Here is a 12300-nt window from a genome sequence, read left to right as displayed (position 1 = left end):
GAGTGATTACAACAAGGTCAGGGGGTGGTTCCTGGCCCTACCTCCCTGCCCTAGTATCTGCCCTGTCCACCAGCTCCATGCATGGGATGTCCGATATGGGAAGTCCAGAAGCAGGCCTTATAAGATGTCATCATGCAACAGAGTGAGATAGTCTTTTCTCCTGGAATGCTCCCAAAGTTCCCTAAGGTAAGAAGAGCTGCATACACCACCCCAGATTCTTTCTGACAGGGTTACCACCCCGTCCTACCTTCTTCACCAAGGTTCCTTGCCTTTGGGGAGAGTCCAGTGGGTAAACTGGGAAATTCCCCCCCGATTTTTCCTGACTAGGTTTACATGAGTGCCCGTGGCCGGTCAGGACTGCCCTGTGCCTGCCCTCGCCTGGCCTTACACTGTTGCTTCCTCTCAGATTCACATACATCTCTGACCCTTATGTTCTAATCTGAACCTTAACCTTAAACCAAATTGTGCAGGAAATTCTTGACATTCAAGGAAGTTACCTCAATCTCTTCAATCATCCCAAGCACTCTACACCACCTTTTAGCAGTCTCGAAATCCATTAGGTGAAACCTTGTGGGAAGGATATTCAGTCACAGAGTATCACCACATGGAATCCTCATCCATTCCCATGAGGGAAAGGCATCTGTACAGGGTAAACACCTTGTGGTGGTTAGCTTTATGTTAACTTGACTGGGCTACAGGGTGCCCGGATACTTGGTCAAACATTATTTTGGGTGTGTCTACAAAAGTGTTTTTGGATGAGATTAATATCTGAATTGGTAGACTAACCAAAGCAAATTGTCCTCTTCCAACGAAGGCCTGCCCAGAACAGAAAAGGCTGACGACCTTCCCTCAAGTAGGGAGGAGCTCTGTCAACCTGACTGTTGAGCTGGGACACTGGGCTATTCCCGCAATTCAGATCAGAACTGAAAAATGGTCTCATCTTGGGTCTCATTCCTGCTGGTTTTTGGATTGTAACCTCTATCGTCAACTCTCCTGGCTCGGGCCTTCGAACTTGCACTGGAACTATACCACTGGCAGTCCTGGGTCTCCTGCTTGAGCCTATTACAACTGCTTGAGCCTATTCCTTTTTGTGTGTTTATTTATATAAACACATAAAATTATATATGAACTTATAAATGTGAAATATTCATACATATTTGTATGATATATATTATACATATATATGTATATGCCTGCCATTGGTTCTGTTTCTCTAGACAACGCTGGCTAACAAACCTAATCAGGAGGTTAACATTGGCCTCATTAGTAATAGCGCAGACACTTTGTGCCTTCAGATCTGAGGCAACGGGAAGGATGCAACGTCACCCATGTGATTGTTCTTGCAAAACCTGAGTTTCATCAAATGGAATTCTATAAGATGATAGAACCTTATCGGCCTGGGCACCTCAAAAATGGCAACGCTCTGAAAACAAAAGGCAAGGGACTTGGTGAAGGAGACTGAGGACACAAGAGAGCTAAATGCAAACATGAGCCTTGACTGGATGCTAAATTAGAAAAAAAGCTACAAAAAATACCATGGAAATAATTGGAGAAACTGTAAAGTAGACTATATACAGGATAATATTGCTGCATCACTGTTAGATTTGTTGGAGATGATGAAGTCACTCAGGGAAGAAGAGAGAAGAGATAAAGCAAATAAGGCAACAATTTAACAGCTGATGTCACCACGTATGAAACCAGATGAAAAGTGTCTGGGTTGTATTATTCTTTCAGAATTCTGTTTGAAATATTTCTTTAAGTACAATTTTGGGAAAATGCCTATGCACACCATCACTGAAATACCCAGACATTCTGAGCCTCCTGATGTCTGCTGCGTGATGGACACAGCCCACCTATGGTATTCTTGCAAAAATGGAGGGAAAGGGGAAAAAACAGAACCTGAATATAATCAATCCTCTAGAGCTAACACGCATTCACAGGAATTATGATGCAGAATGGAAGGAGCCGTATGGTGCCACAAGGGGCCAAACAGAAATGCGGAGTGGAGAACATTCTTCAGGACACCTGACTTGGTTTTCATAGCTCATGGCAGGGGGTAGGGGAGAGGACTGTCCATACTAAAAAAGACTTAAAACACATAACAATGGTGGGATGCCTGGGTGGCTCAGTCAGTTAAGTCTCTGATTTCAGCTCAGGTCACGATCAGGGTCCTAGGATAGAGCCCTGTGGCAGGCTCCCCACTCCGTAAGGAGTCTGCTTGTCCCTCTGCCCCTCCCCCGCTCATTCTCGCTCTTTCTCAAATAAATCTTCTTTTAGAAAGACACATAACAATCGATTGTAATGATTGGGCCTTGTTTGAATCAAGACTTGAACAAAGCAACAGAAAACATACTTCTGAGTCCTTTGAGGAAATTCAACTATGGACTGAATTTTGGATGCTACTCAGGAATTATTGTTAATTGTCTTAGGTGTTGCAATGGCACTGTGGTACGAAAAAGTTCATATTTTTGAGGAATTCCTAATAACGTATTAAGAGTGGAATGTCTGAGATCTGTTTAAATCCCTCAAAAATAAAATTGGAAGAAGGAAGAGGAAGTAAACACAGCAGGATCTTGCTAAGTGAGTGATGCTAACGTTGGTAAACTGGCTGATAGATATTTGGGGTTCACTACAGGCTCTATATTTGTGCATGTTTGAAAATCTTCATGATAAAAATTGAATATGTTACATATTAAATGTGTATGCAACTAAATCCTTAATCAGCCTTTTTTTTTTCTTTTGCTTTATCAGAGTTTATCATTTTATCTTAAACAAGAACCACTAAAAAAGAAGTGCTGTTGGGGAACACTTAATGCCCTACATCCAGAAAAATGAAGTCATTTTCAAGAGATTAGGAGGAGGAGGGACTAGTGGTAATTCCCTGAAGCCAAGGTCTGTTTGAGGCTTGAAATGGGGAGCAGCTCAGTTACCAAAAAAAAAAAAAAAAAAAAAAGGGCAGGGTGGGGGAGTTGGGGGGGAAATGACACAGCCATTGGCTCAAGGACAGGGGGTAAGTTATCGCTTCTCTTTTTCAAAGGTTGGTTAAATAAATCGCAAACACGAATCATAAATTTTAGATCATCTTAACTTTGGGGTACCCTTGGGGTATGTTTCTTAGCAGAACCGACTGATTTAAGTCAAGCTGAAGTTAACTACTGGCAGAAATGCAGCTGACTCCCTCCCCTCACCCATTTTTGAAATATGCTCCAATGAGTCCTCCCACAAAGACCTTAGAGGAAGAGCTTTATGATGTCTGTCTCGGCAGTGTAGGGACAAGTTTTCTCTAAGGTGCACGGGAACCAGCATCCCACGGGAAGTGCACCCAAATGAATTCTAGGTCCAACTCTCCTGCCAACCAGTCAGGTTACTTTCGGCAAATGGCTCACTCTCTACAACTCTCCCCAGACTTCTCTGTTGTTTGCGTTTGTTTTTAATAAAATGGGACAGTAGACGAATCCTCTCCTACTCAGACTCCAGAAGAGCTCTCTCCGGGGACCAGTCCTCTGCTCTGCTGCTCCATCATCCACACCCAGCACCCTGCACCCTTCTTAAACTTAGGAGTTCAATTTTTAATTTAACAAAAGGGGGAAAAAAAACAGACGCCACACAATAGGTTGAACTTAAATACAACTCCAGAGGCTTGTTGATCCGGAGAGGTTTTGACATTTGTCAATGATCTTTGATATTCGTCTATCTTTTTGCCCTTTCCAGGTTGAACGATGATCCACACCCAAGAGATGCTCAGCGCAGGGCGGCGTCTATCACATGCGGCCACGAGATGGCAGCACGACCCTGCCCCAGAGTCCACCGGAGCGCATCCCGGGCTCAGCCCAGCTGCTCTGTAAGGCCTGCACCTCCCGCAGTTGCAGCTGCCCTGGCAGGCTCTCCCCACCCCTCTTCCTGGGTCTCTAATTATCAGGAACCAGAGGAGCTTCATTATGGAGGGGAACAGAGCTGTTCTTTTGTTGCAACCGTTGGACATTGATTTTTTTTCCCCTTTGTTTGAATTCTTAAGGTTTTACTCATCGTGGATTCGGGGGCATCAATTTTGATTTTTTTTTTTTTTTAAGATTACCACATTAAAGATATTATTTGTCTTGGTTACTGAGTGTTTTGGTGCCCAGGGTAAGTGCCTCCCTCTCCTCGCCTTAGGCCTGAAGAAAGAAGGCTTGTTTGAAGCAGCCTACAGAAAATTATCCTGCAGAGACCCCAGGAATACTTGGGGGGGGGGAGGCACTGCAAGCATCAGTGCCCATCAGAGACCTCAACACACAGAGCAGGAGCTCAGTCATTTAAACGGGGCCTGAATGGACAAGGAAAAGGTACTCAAAACCCGAATGCTGAGGAGGAGATGAGCCAGTCCTTTGTTTACCTCTCTACTTGCTCTCTGCTCCCTGCTTCCCGGTCTGTCGCCTCCCCTTCCCCTGGAGCTCCATCCGCTCCACTGGGTACAACATTGCCAAGGGCCTCACATGCCCCCCTACCCCCCCCCCCCCCCCGTTTTCCCATCTCCCTTCCATTCTCTCCCTGCTGCCTCTCACACAGAGCAGTTCCCCTTCCTTCTGAGTCCATCTGACTTTTGCTTACTGCCCCAGGAAGTCAGAAGATGGAGGGGGGAGGAAAGAGGGAAAGGGGAGAGATGCCAAGAGATGAAAGCTCAGAGCCCTGAGCCTGCAGGCTGAGTCTCCCACTTGGAGACCACCTGCCCCCCCCCCTCCACACACACACACACGGGGCACAGGCTGTGACTGCACTTGGCGCAGCCCCTCGCATGGAGCAGTTGCACAGAAGCATCAGGTGGGAGGAATGATTACCTGTGCTAAGCAGCCACACGTGTTCTTACAAATAAAATGAAGTGATGTGGCCAATACCTTACAAGCGACTGTTTCAAAGGCTGAACCAAGAGAGCACGTCCTCTGATGCCTGATGCGTGGTCCTCTGATGCGGTAGCTAACCCCCTGGGTTCCTCTCCCCACCTCCCTGGGGCTTCAAAGGGCTCAACTCTTGAAAAGCATGAAGATCAAAGGGTAAAACAGATCCCAGACTCCCCTCGGGACTTTCCCTGAGGCCCAGTCAGTGTCAGGCCATGGGCACTGCGACCTTCTTCCTTCTTCCAAGGTCAGAGATCTTGGTCTGCGTTGTTGGCCAGTGCAACCTGTGCCTGGCACCTGTGTCTCCCCCTCCAGACTGACTCTGTGCACTTCCCAGGCTGCTCCCTGGCCTGGGGAAACTCCATCACCGTGACTCCCAAGCCCTCCACAGTCTAGCTGGGGGGTAGCCAGTGGACCTCTGTCATCAGCAGGAGGAGAGGTCCCTCTGCTCCCTTCCTGCACGGTTATCTGCATTGGCCTGTGTCTCCAGAAAGGTCATTTCTGCTCAAGGGCAGCACAGTCTACAGAGCCTCCTCCTCCCTCCACACCCAGAGTTGGTGCAGCTCTGCCGTTACTGGTGGACTCAGGCACCGGAGGCCCTGATGCACTGAGGTCCCACTTGTAGAATGTGCTTACACTCAGACCCTGGAATCCCCCACCCCCAGAAAGCCGAGTCAGCTTCCTGGGTCTGTGCGGGTCGTAGCCTCACCTGTGTCTCGGGGTGGGTGGGGGGGCTCTGAGTCTGTGCAACTGTGAACAGAGCCCCTGTGCATGGGCTGGGGGGGTGGGGCGGGGGTGTACGTGAGCTGGCAAAGGTGTTTGCTGCGGGCACAGAGCTGGAGGAAGGCCAAAGGGGGGGAGGAGGCCCTGGCTGGCTGTCCCTCACCGCATGTTCTGGCACTATGGTCGGTGACTCAGAAGAGGACAAGAACTCTACAGGCAGACTCCGCCTTCTGAGGCATTACCTGAGTACCCTATTCATTGAGGTAGGAAGACAGAGCAGATTTTACCCAACCGCATGTTCTCTTGAGTTATAACTGAAATATTGTGATCTGTGACACGCGGGCCTTTATCGGCACTTTTGCCTAAGGCACCTCAGTTGACAGGGGAGAACAGACCACCAGCTCCAGCTGTTGGGCTTGCGAAGCTCCCCGCGTACGGAAATTCTGTAAACCCCCCCTGGTATCTAAACTCTCTTTGAAGGATCTCAGTTGGAGGATCCCCGTTTTCTACCCATGCCCTGACTGATACATATCACAAAGACTTAACTCTATCTGACATATAAGCCCTCCCTTTTAAAGAAAAAGTTGACTTTGATTAAAGTGGATGGAAAAGGAAAGAAACAAACCTTCATACAAAACTCACCAAGGGGCAACTCAAAACAACTAAAACAGGGTGGGTAAGATCAAGGTAATACTCTTAGGAATACACGTTCCAGGAAGATATACAGGCATGCCCAGGACATGGGGGAGAGATGTCCAGCCCCAATAGGCCACTGCACTTGAGGGGTCATGGGGTCATGGACCACAGGGGCTAGATCTTTGCTCTTCTTTTCTAAAGACCATTAAAATCCGGTTTTGAAATGTTTGTGTAATAACATCCCAGAGATCCCATGAAAGTTCCAAAGGAACCATCCTCTTCCAAGTGTGATGATCCAGGAAGGATCCTTCTGAAGTATCCTGGGCTTTTCTGGTGATTTCTGCATACATGCCCTGGTTTATGACTATGCTTCCCTCAAGAACAGTCTAGGTAGTGCTTTCTCCTGGCTTTGTTCATGTATTCATTTAAAAATATTTATTGAAAGTTAATATGTGCCATTGCCTCTTTTTGGAGCTGGGGAAACAGCGTTGAGACAGATGGCAGTGTCCTCGCCCTTGTGCAGATTACGTGCTGGTGGGAGAGACAGAGAACATTTAGATAAACATTCATTTGTTCAACTACTATTTATTGAGTATCTTCAATGAGCCAGACACTGCCCAACATTCTAAGAATACAACCCGACAAGAACATACATGCACACACACTCTGCTCGAAGCAGCTTATACGCTAGCAAGGGAGATAAACAAGAAATAGGGTTAAAAAGTAAAGTATAAAGTACGTGACTTATACTGGGTCCCATCCAACTCGGAACAGAACCCGAAGCAAAAGCTTATGACTGACACTGTCCCTGAGAGTGAGACACACCTCAGGGGGAAGGAGAGAAGATGAGGCAGGCAGAGAAGGAGATGAGATTCAAGGGGATGCTTCACCAGCTGGCTGTAGCTTCACAAAAAGCACCGCCCATTCATTGGTCTCATGCAAAGCCTTATGATTTACTGCCTCGGAACGATTCATCAAAGAAAAAACTATGGCAGACCAAAAATAGCCACAACTTCTCTGACATTCCTCCACTGTGAGCTGGAATCTACATCCCTTCTCATGAATCCGGATGGGTCTGGGACTCTTTGACCAAGAGAACGTAGCAGAAGTTACAAGAACAAGTTTCTAGGCCCAGCGCTTAAGTGATGGGCAACTTCCACCTCCTGGCTCTTGGAATGCTTGCTCCTGGACGCCTGGCTGGGCTGCGGAACCTCAGGCCATCCCGTGGAGAGTCCCACGTGGAGAGGAACTGGGCCTCCCAGCCGAGAGCCGGCACCACCTGGCCAGCCATGTGAGCAACCAATCCTAACAGCGGATCCTCAAGGCCCAGGGGAGCAGAGACAGGTCGTTCCCAACAATCTCTGGCCAAATTACGAATTCAAGGGAAAAATAAATGACTGTTATTATTTTGAACCATTAAGATTGCATATTACTCAGCAATAGATAACCAGGACAGGAAGGGAGAAAAATTTAACCACGGGATCTTGTGACATATTACATGGAGTTTGGCTCATGAACCATCGAACCTCTTACAGGTTGTGCATTCCAGCCCCTCCAGGTGGCCACTAGAAAAGAAAGACCCAAGACAGAAGCCGGGGGTGGGGGGGTGAGGGGGGGGGCGGGGGGGCTCTGCAGCATGTGAGCATTCCCCACCTGCCCCCCTGCAGCTCGCAGCCTCCGGGCCAGCCAAGGAAGCCAAGGAAGCTGGTACCTGCAGGAGTGCTGCACAATGTCCCACAAACTCTCAGTCCTCAGCAGCGGCTCAAATGCCAGAGGCACACTGGTGTGAGATGTGACACAAGGCTCCCTCAGGGCATGTCTAAGCAGGGCATGAGGGACCGGGAGCAGCTCCCTTCGGAAGCTCACCTGCCCCACTCAGTGACAGTACCTTGCTGTCCTGCCGAGATGGTAGCAGAGCACCATGAGTCTGTTCTCAGGCAAGACTGAGCCCCCTCCCCCCTCTGTGCGCCAGAATGTGGTGGTGCCAGGGGGTCTTCCTAGCGGGTCATCAGTACCACTGAGCAGAAAACCAGGGCCTGGTGGATACTGGAAGGTGCGCCAACGGGGTCTTAAAGACTATCTCCAAAGGGCTAAGTGTCAGAATTACCTAGGAATTATGAATATGTTAGAATAAGCTGCAAGGGGCCTGGGAATGTGAGGGCCAAGGAGATTTGCAGTCAGGCAAGATCCTCCAAGGGTCTGAACACTTGAACGAGTGCTCGAAAACAACAGGGAGCAGATCTGGGGCAAAGCATTGTAGACAGAACAGCACCAAGGTCTGGGGGCAAGAGCAGGGAGGTCAGCGGGAAGAAGGAGCCAAAGCCCAAGAATGGAGGAGGCTGGGAGGGAAGCCTGCTGGGCAGGACCCAAGGGCCATGGGAGGATGGACTGATCGTAGATGGAAGGAGAGGCATGAGGCCATGGCAGGAGTCCAGGCAACAGGCCGGGAGGACACGTGGGACTAGGGATTGCAGAAGTGGGCAGAGCTCAGACAGGCCTTGAAGGCAGGGCCGGTGGGATTTGCTGGGGGCACAGGTGTGGAGCGTGGGAGCAGGAGAGAAGACAGGACGCTCCAAAGATCTGGCCGAAACAGCCGAAAGGATGCAGAGGCCGTCATTGTAGTGGGAGAGTGTGCAAGACGAGCAGGGCAGACGTGGGGACAGTCAGGTGGTCGCTTAAATACGATCTGTTCAGGGGAGAAGTCACTAGAGCTATAATTTTTGGACTTGTCAGGACATAAATGGTCATTAAAGCCACAGAGCAGTAAGATGATTGCAGATAGTAAGTTCTATGAGGACCGGTCAACAGGGTCCTAGAACAGAAGGTACGTCGGAAGAGGGGCTGCCTAGGTAGGGCAGTCAGAGCTGAGATAGACAGAGGAGAGAGAGAGAGAGAGAGAGAGAGAGAGAGAGAGAGAAGCTGGGTCTTAAACAGGAACAATACACGCGCACAATCCCCTATGCAAAACTATTGGGGAAAGAAATGTTCCAAGAATAGAGTTTTTAGGCTTTCGGAATAGAATCCAGCGCAAACACCATATTGTGTTTGAATTCTCAGCGGGGTGTGGGCAGCACCTCATCATTTTATCAGTATTTCCACCGAAAACACTTATTTATCACACTAAGCAGGACAGATAAACACCAATGGTCTCCCGTCCATTCAGATCACATTTGCTGCTAAGTGAGTTTGTAAGAGACCTACATTTTTTTTCACCTGTCAATGCAAGGTACTTTTTTTAAGTGCTCACATACATTGATTTATTTACCCTTCACCTCAGCTCTAGGAGGCCGGTGTGAGGGAACAGGTACATATAGAGAGGTTGCCCGGGAACCTATAGCTCACCCAAGCTCCTAGGTCCACGCCACTAGCAAGTGCAAAGGTCCTGCAGCAGGACTAAGTACGGGGTGTGTGGGGAAGTGACTGGCCAGAGGTGGCCGATAAGCAGGAGGGGGTGTGGGATGTGGCAGGGGGCCCTGACTGAGATCCACCCCGTAGTGTCCCCACAGAGTCCTCTGCAGGGCTGAGAATCCCAAGTCCAGTACTGCTTCTTTTGACCATTCCTGCTTGGTTGCTTTCGAATGAATTAATCAGATTTATGTCCATAAATTCGTGCTGGCTGCCCCACAGGGGAGAGATGGGGGGATGTATAGTAGAAGCAGATGGACTGGTCACTCCTCCACTCCACTACGAGCCCCGTGTTCTAATCTCTGCAGCCCCAGGAAACCCAAAAGGCATCTTGAATGCTTTAAATTTAAGAGAGGCTAAGAAGGGAAAGGCAGATGTCTTCTCAGCCCCAGATTAGCCACATTTAATTAAAGAGCAAAATCAACCCAAAACTTCACTTGCCATCTACAGCTTGGTTCCATGTACACCTTCCCTGAGATAGTCCCTCACAGAGATGCTTTGGTATTTTTTTTCTTAACTTTATCCCATCACTGCCTTTATGCTGTTTTATGCCTTTTAGGTTTCTTGAGCCAATTTTTGCTACTACATTGCATGTCCCTCCCAAGCCTTGAGATCCGTCTCACTCCGTCATGCTAACTAGAACGGACAGTATGTATTCTCCACGTTGCCAAGCCACGCGGGGAGTCCTGCTGCCCCGTGCTACTCACGGCCTTTAGCACAATTTAGGAAGGCTCAGCCTGGCAAATTCATTCAAGGGCTCTCAGAAAGGAAATTCTGTTTGATATTTCATTGCCATGCAGAGCTGAGGTCATTAAAGATCTTCTGTGCAGTGCAGATCAAGGCACTCATAAGCCTGCATTTCACAACATTTATTTTCGCAGCGTCAGAAATACATCTCCCCAAACTACCGTCAACCACATGCTGCCTCATGTGGTATTGACCGCTCTCTCATTGCCTCAGATCTGCGCTGTCCCGTGCGGTGGCCAGGAACCCACATGGCCCCTGAGCACTTGAAACATGGCCAAGCTTCAAGTGAGATGTCCTATGAGTGCAAAATATACACCAATTTCAAAACACAGTACCAAAAAAAGCCCAAAAAACCCACACAACCAGAAACTAATGAATACAAAATAGCTCATTAATAATTTTTATATTGATCACATCCTACAATATAATATTTGCAGTAGATCACATTAACTGATATTTTTATTGAAATTAATATTTCTTTTTACTTTTAAATGTGGCTGCAAACCGTTAGAGGAGACAGAAAGGAGAGGAAGAAAAAAAAAAGAATGAAGAAGAAGAGAACAGGGAGGAGGGGACATAGAAGGAAAAACGAATTTCTGTCTTAACGCCATTATCTCTTTGGTCTGGTCTTGATTCTAGGTTTCCAGAGTTCAGTGGTATTTCTAACAGTGCAGTGAGATAGCATCTTCATAATCTCAGTCTATGGAGTCATTTTATCTTTGAAAAAAAGAAAGACGCTGTATGTGTCCTTTGATGAATCCTCTCAATTCAGTGCAGTAACCCCTCACCCCCACCCTGCCACGTCTCATTCAGACAGAGCCTGTCTCCTCATCCTAAATGTTTCTGGGATGGATGGGAGACCTCCTTGGCTACTCTTGGGATTTTTAAAACTTTATCCTAATCGGGGCAGGTAAAATGTCTCACCCACAGCCTCCACTTAGCTGCAGCATGGTTTATTTAAAAATAATAAGAGAAGAGGAGAGGGTTAATCATTCTCTTCTTGCAATGACTTGTGAATTTATAGAAAATGAAGAATGCACAAGATTTTTCTCCTCAGAATAAGTCTGTTTCTGAATATCATTAAAGGCAAGTTTATTTTCATTACTTGCTAAGTTTTATAATATGCCAAAATATTATTTTATATCTTTATACAACTGTGATATCAAGTTGGCCTCTGGTTAAACCGTTTAAATGGTAATACGTCATCTTTAATGGCACCCTTAGAAAGGAAAGGAGTTAAGTGAAGGATATTTTATAAAATATATAAAATTCTAATGGGTTGAAACTACCATTTGTAAATCAAGTGACTTATAAAGTTACCTTATGCCACACATTCAAATGAAATCTGCCCCTTCCGTTAAAATTCAGAATTGGCTTTATTAACAGAAGACAGCCTTGCAGGTCTGAAAGTAGATCTGGACAAAAGTGTCTCCCTGTCTCGACATTAGCTCTAAAGGGAGGCTTCATTGGGTTAGCATTCTTGAGTAATGTGGCTTCCAACTCTGCAACATCAAAAAGTAAATATTTACCTGATAATGTGCTTTAATTACTTCCTTCTCAGCTATGCAAAATGTCCTAGAGTTTATTACTTTTGCTTTCCAACTCTGGAGAGCCCTTGAAAAGTCATGATTTAGGACTTTAAATAATCATCAAATGCTAATAACGTTAAGCCACCAAGATAATGGTCTCTACTCTCCTGTTTCATCCACTCATTATACAGAATACAGTGGCTCAGCATTAGTCTTCTGCAATATATAGTAAGTGCTGTGCATTTTCTGGTTAGAATTCCCTTGCTAAGGCCTTAGAGCATGGACAGTACATATCCCATCAATCTTTTACTAAGTTCCAGGACTTGGTTAAGCCTCATGTCATAAATACTGATGCCTGGCATCTAAGTAGATAAGTAGATAAGTAGAGA

The sequence above is a fragment of the Canis lupus genome, chromosome 37 (genome assembly GCF_011100685.1).
Source record: "Canis lupus familiaris isolate Mischka breed German Shepherd chromosome 37, alternate assembly UU_Cfam_GSD_1.0, whole genome shotgun sequence".
In the NCBI taxonomy this organism is placed as follows: domain Eukaryota; kingdom Metazoa; phylum Chordata; class Mammalia; order Carnivora; family Canidae; genus Canis; species Canis lupus.
The sequence above is the reverse complement of the archived record's forward strand: the minus strand, read 5'-3'. Positions refer to the sequence as shown.